This window comes from Octopus bimaculoides, chromosome 2, assembly GCF_001194135.2.
Source record: "Octopus bimaculoides isolate UCB-OBI-ISO-001 chromosome 2, ASM119413v2, whole genome shotgun sequence".
Classification (NCBI taxonomy): Eukaryota; Metazoa; Mollusca; class Cephalopoda; order Octopoda; family Octopodidae; genus Octopus; species Octopus bimaculoides.
In genome coordinates, this window is record NC_068982.1 from 68,303,018 (window position 1) to 68,309,918 (window position 6,901).

A 6,901-nucleotide genomic window follows, 5' to 3' on the forward strand; every position below is an offset into this window, starting at 1 on the left:
TTCCTTTTGTTGTTGATAAAATACTTAGAAATTAAATTTGGTAAATTACTGAACATGTTTATAGGATCGATAAAAAAACATTTAGATCACATTGCTTTCTTCCAATATCAATAGAAAAGCGCAATAGGGTTGTGTGACTTTCATGCAAATCCCCCCACCCAACGGCAATATAAATTGGGAGCCCTGTTATAAGAAGTTGTCCCTAAAAGACGGCGAGTTTGGCTCAACTCAGAAATATATCATTTTTGTTTGTAATTTCTCTCATAAAAAAATATACACTACTTGAATTTAAAAATTCCAAAATGAGTGTAAGCTACTCTTGAGGAAATAGCTCCTTCGTCTTTCTCTTTCAAGAACACACACAAATACTTGACCCACCCACCTGATATATATATATATGTGTGTGTGTGTGTGTGTGTGTGTGTATCAGTATCGTAATTTTTTTTTAACGTCCACTATTCCATGCTTGCTTGGGGTAGATGCAGTTGGTCACAATAAGTTTTCTACTGCTGGATGCCTTTCTTGTTGCCAATCTTCAGTATTGTCATGTCGATTTGATTGTTGTTTCCAGGAATCCTATCTCATGCAAATTTGTATTATTTGATTCTGTCTGAAGAATTTCTAATAGGAAATAACTTACATGTTTTCCCATGTACAATTTTGTAATTCTTATTAGCAAACGAAACACTTGTAATGGCAAATAAATAATACCCCAATTTTTTTCCAATCTCCTGTTTTCACACACACACATATATATGAGGATGGACTGAAAAGTTTATAGACTGACTATGAAGAAGTTATGCTTGAACTGTGAAAGCCTGTATGCATTACTTTCAGCCCTTCTTATTAATAACTGCATTGTTTCTTTCCAGGTGAACAGACATCTGACTGTTCAAAAAAAGTAACTAGTAGCAACTTTTCTTGAAAATCGACAAAATTTGGGCATCATGGTGTTATCAAGTACCTGCAGTAAAAGGCTTTATCCCCCAAAGACATTCATGTTGACATGGTTGCCACATTAGAGGATGACGAACCAGCTTTATCAACATTGCAAAAGTCGACAGCTGAATTTAGGAGGGGAAGGGAGAGTCTTGAAGTTGACCCAAGATCTGCACATCCTGCAACTGTCAACACCAAGGAAAACATCAATTGCATTCACCACATGGTGATGGATGACAGTTGATTAACTATAAACCAAATAAGCCAATGCTATTAGCATATCTCATGAGAGAGTTAAGAATATTCTGTATAATGAACTTGGCATGACAAAGGTTTCTTCTCAGTGGGTGCCACTATTCTGACACCTGATCAAAAACGCAACAAGCTGATCATATCACAGGAAAATCTGACATTGTTTGAAGTAGAACTAGCTGGTTTCCTTAAACATTCTCTAAGCCAGGATGAACATTTTCTAAGCCAGAGAGAAAGAGACAATCCATGTAGTGGAAACACTTCTCAACTGCTCCAAAGAAGGCCATGGACGTTTCATCCACAGGGAAGGTGATGCCTTAGTTTTTTGGGATGCCAAAAGCATTATGCTTATTGACTATTTTCAAAAGGGCCACACCATCAATGGAGAGTACTGTGCCAACTTGCTGAGGCAAATTACGAAAGGCTGTGAGTAACAAACGTCCAGGAAAACTGATGAAAGGGTCTTGTATCATGAGGACAATGCTCCAGCATACAAGTCCTTGGTTTCAACGGCTGCTGTGCATGGCTGTGGCTTTGAACTGGTTCATCAATTTCCCTATTCTTTTGATTCGGCCCCATCTGTCTATCGTCTATTCCCCAACGTACAAAAATGCTTGGCTGGGAACTAGTATATGGTAATTACTTCTTTGATCAACAGGATGAAAGCTTGTTCACCAATGGGATCAGCACTGTAACACCAATGGAAGAAGTGTATGGGCAGCAAGGGCAACTTTGTGGTAAAATAAACTTTATTTGGCCATTTTCTATGAGAGTATCCTAGTCAGCCTATGAACTTTTCAGCCAACCCTTGTGTGTGTGTGTGTGTATATATATATATATAATATGAATATGAGAGAGATGAGTGTGCGTGTTTAATGAAAGCAGTGAACACAAAAAGAAAGAAAACACATTTGTTAAAACTTGTGCCTCCTGTATGTATACACACACACAGAGTTTATCACCACTGAATATTTATCTTGCAGCTTGAGTTTCATATCACTGCTATTTTCAAATTATATTACAGTGGTATGAAACTAGTGTTGTGAGATAAAAATTAAGTTAGACCATATACATTACAACATGCCCTGAGCACTCATTCATACAGGAGTCAAATCACGAAATTTTTCAATCATTCACTCGTGGGTTGTCCAGGTTGTGTGAAAGGAAGTAGTGTCTAGCTGGAATATGTACACCTCCCCCAAACAATTTTCTCAATTCAGGGCTTGACAACCATCTTTCTCTTAATGTAGGCTGCCACATTGACCCTAAGACCTTCTGGAAAAAAAAATGAGGAAGCATGACATGGCCTTCATTGCTCACAATCCCTAAGATGATTGGAACTTGGTGTGCACAACAGTAGGGACTTCAGTGGGCTTTGTGCACAGCTATCTGTCATTTCTCCTATTCACTTTTTTTATTTTGAACAAAGTTCTCATCTGAGACAAACCAGAGCACGTCTGGCTCCTTGTGGTGCTTGAGTTTGTTCAGCATGCACTCAACTGGATCACATATGTCTTCCAGGTTTTATTGGACATGATCTGCTCTCTTCTCATAACACAGGATTTGTACCTGATGTCTTTGTGCACCACATGTCTAATCATTGTCGCCAACACATGGAGATGATTGGCAATGGTCTTTACTGATTTCTTGGGTTTCTCATTCATGATGAATTTGCTGGACAAACTTGTCTTTTCTGAGAATGTTTGACCATCAAGAATTTTTTTTTTTTCCCTTATGGCAGTGGAAGACACGTTCTTGCCTGAGGCCAGGGCCAGGACCTCTTTCCTGTCTTAAACACAAAGGACCTGATGACTTTTAAGGAGGTTACAATCTCTGAATCAATGTGGTTAGCAGCTAAGGCAATGAGAATGATACGTCTTCTTGTTATCTGCATTAGATTTGAAGCTTCCACGTTGGAGCTTAAAAAAAGAGGATATTTAGTTAAAATTTGAACCACCTATTGTTTTCAAAACTTTTGTTCCTAATTAGCTGATGTACCGTGTGTGTGTGTGTGTGTGTGTGTGTGTGTGTGTGTGTGTGTGTGTGTAACATGTCACTGGAGCAAGACGCATAAATTTCAATTCATTTGTTTTTACATCCATTTTCCATGCTACCATGAGTTAAATAGAAATATTATGGAGACATTGCTTTTTCAGCCAGATGCATTTCTTGTTGCTAGTCATTTTCTGTTTTCAAGTATAGGATTTCTTATTTCATATGACTTTGAACATGCATAGCCAATGAACAGTTTGTTGACAAGGAAATGACATCATCACTGCCAATAGCTCAGCAATTTGTGAAGTTCAAATATAAACAAACTCACTGTCTCACACACACACACACACACACACACACACACACACACACACACATACATGCAAACACACATACAGTGGGCTTCCTTGTACTAAATTTTCTTGTAAGGCTTCAGTTGGCTCGGGGCTGTAGAAGACACTTACCCAAGGTGCCAGATTGTAAGACTGAACCTAAAGCTGGTTGGTTTGGAAATGAATTTCTTAACAACACAGCCATATATGCACCTTTATGCAAATGTTTAAATTTACAAAAATATCCCACACCAGCTGAAATAAACTGTATAGAAAACAGTTAATGTGATAAAAAAATTTTCTTTCAAGAAACCTCTTCTTCTTCATTCACCATATCTCACTTCATCCCTCTGTGAAGTCTTTGTCCTCAGTGATTTCAGTGCTCACAACTCCTCATGACTTTCACCTTCATCTCATACCAATGCTGCTGAGGTGGAAGCCAAATCTTTTACTAATCTTAACTCTTTACACCAACTTCTTTCATCCCCTACTCACATCCTAGCACACAGACCCTAAACACTCATGATGTCTTTCTTACCTCAAAACCTAGCTACTGTACCTCTCAGCTCATATGACCTCTGCCTCATCACAAATACCCAATCACACACTACATGGTGCCCTCTTCCCAAACAAACCCTTTGGCTTCCCAACTCAGGCAACTGGCTGGAGATTCACAGGTTTTATGCCAATCATCTATGACAGCACAAGTGCTTCATTCTTGATCCATCGAAAGCATTTAAGTAGGTAACTCATGAGGCATGTCTCACCTCTAAGCCTCTCCATCTTTTAGGCATGTCCCTCCAAATCCTATACACAGCAAAACTCAATGTTCCAAGTCCCCCCCCCCCCAATTTGTTTGCTTGTGCTGTGCTACAGCTGATCAGACAAAAAGTAAGTCCTACAATGCTTGGTATTGTGGGGCTTCTTTTCTCTCAGCACTTTCTCCTGCAAAACTGGGTAATGTTCACCCAGCAATGCTACCCTTAAATGATCACTTCCTGGTCTGCAAAAGATGCCTTTGTGCATCCCATGGAACACATGCTTTCCCACTTCCCAACTGCTGCCAGCCCATCTGATCCTTTGACAACAGAATCTTCATCAACTTTGTGATCCTTTTTTTCCCCTTTTCTTCTCAACAATAATTGCTCTGGGCCATCATTACTGAGAAAACCTCCACTTCTGCTGCTTACTTTGCATCCAACTCCACACACTTTATCAATTTCCCTCCATATTTAGTCCCTTCCACTTCATTACACTCATCTCAGATACACTAATGCCAAGTGCAAAAATATTCTCAGTTGCTTCAAACTTACAAAACCATCAACAATGTCTTTTCCATTAAACTCAAATGCTGTATCCCTGAACTTGTTCCTTTATTCATCAGACTCATTTTAACCTGTCACTAACTATGGGAATATACCCTGACATTTAGAAACATACTGTGGTCTGTCTCATTCCCAAGAAAGGTAACCCCTCTGACCCAGCCATCTATCATCCAAATTCATTCACTTCTAACATCTCTAAAATAATGGAAACAGCTATCAACACTAACATTCTCCAATATCTTTAATTTCTCTCTTTCTCTTTCATGCACCACACAGTAATGAGGGTTGTTATCAAGCATTCTTTTTGCATATCCTTGAAACTCTGTCTCCCTCCAGTGACCCAAAATATGGTTTCCATAGAACCAAATCAACAACCTTGTTATATCTCTTACTAGTGTTAACTCATTCTTTAGAATTTCAGAAAAAAAAAAACACTGTTGTTGCACTTGGCTCTGTAAATTCTTCAATCGTGCTTGGTTGGAGAACTTCCCTAGTTGTTCACTTATCTCTGTCCATTTCTCATTTCTTGGATAGAAAGTTTCTCCTCAAACTACATCACATCTCACATTATATCAAGGCTTGTTTATGTTGTCATCATCACTGTCACCATTCATCTGTTTTCCATGCTGGTATGGGTTGGAGGATTTAACTGCAGCTGGTGTGCCAGAGGACTGTGCCAAGTTCCGCCATCTGCTTTGGCATGGTTTCTACAGTTGGATGCTCTTTGTAATACCGACTACTTTACAGAGTGTAACAGGTACTTTTTACATGGCACCAACATCAGTAAAATCACCAATAAAATCAGCAATAAAAATAGAAGTTAAAGATGTAATGTATGTCAGGTGTTGTCATGTCTGGTTTACATATAAGACCTGAGAAAAAGCTATTGCTACTGAGGATGGTTATGATGAGACAGAAACAGAGTTCATGATTTACTGACAGACAGACTGAGAGAGAGAGAAGATGGTGATGAAAATATATCAAGAAGATGGTGGTCATCTTTAATAATCTATGCAGATTAACTTATCTTTCACTCCTCTTTAACTGTTTGCATGTGGGTATCATGTACATGCAAGATAAACAGACGTCATACTATACATACAGTAAATCCATGAACAGAGTATATACAGGGTTATTCAAAAACAATGAACTGATTTCATTGTGCAATATTTTAATTGGGAAAAGCAATAGAAAACTCCAGCTAAGTCACAAGTATTTACTCATAATCAACTTTTATTTCCTGTCTTACAAGTGTTCAGTTTCCCCACCACCTGCAGCACAGGCAACATCAATGCTATAAGAGAATTCCTCCCAAAAGCATATCAGCATATCACGATCCACTGAGTTGATCACTATTGTTATTCAATGTTTAAGGTTACCGAGGTTAGTGGGTAGCGGTGGAACATAAACACAATCTTTTACATACTCCCACAAGAAAAAAAATCACACGGTGAGGTCTGGAGATCTCTCAGACCAAGCAGGTATGCATCTGGGAGGAATTCTTTTATTACATTGATGGTGGCCACATTGAACACTTGTAAGACAGAAAATAAAAGTTGATTGTAAGTAAATACTTGTGATTTAGCTGGAGATTTCTATTGCTTTTCCGTATTAAAATATTGCGTAATGAAATCAGTTCATTCTTTTTGAATAACCCTGTGTGATAGATCACTGACCACGACATTTAAGTTTTTTTTCTCCTTGTTTTTCTCCTTATTTCTTTCTGTTGAAGAGCGTAGCTCGAAACGTTAAAGACTTTCTCTATTCCCGAGCGTTAAACTAATACATCCTTTTGTTGTTTACACCACCTGTCTTCGTCTGTTGTTGTTTTTTTCGTAAATTCTCCCATATATATATATATATATATATATATATATATATACACACACACTCACACACGTACTGTGAAGTCCCAGTTAACTCTTGATCTTCACAATAAATTTTGCTCTACTCTTAGTTATAGTCACACTATCATTAACAGTTCCATTGTTGTTCTTAAACATGCTATAAAATTATAAACTTATTTTAACATTTAACATATATAATGCATATATTCAC

At 38.0% G+C, this 6,901-nt stretch overlaps 1 protein-coding gene across 4 annotated transcripts in view; it reads left to right on the forward strand.

Moving 5' to 3' along the window:
- Nucleotides 1-6,901, forward strand: part of LOC106879516 (transmembrane protein 45B) — an 89,525-nt gene that overhangs the window by 2,086 nt on the left and 80,538 nt on the right. For 2 of the 4 annotated variants that reach the window (XM_052978163.1, XM_052978161.1), the window contains exon 2: nucleotides 873-1,928. The exons of the other annotated variants lie outside the window; for them this stretch is intronic. The gene's annotated coding sequence lies outside the window, so the exon portion shown is untranslated. The remainder of the gene's footprint in view (nucleotides 1-872; nucleotides 1,929-6,901) is intronic. 4 annotated transcript variants of the gene reach the window in all.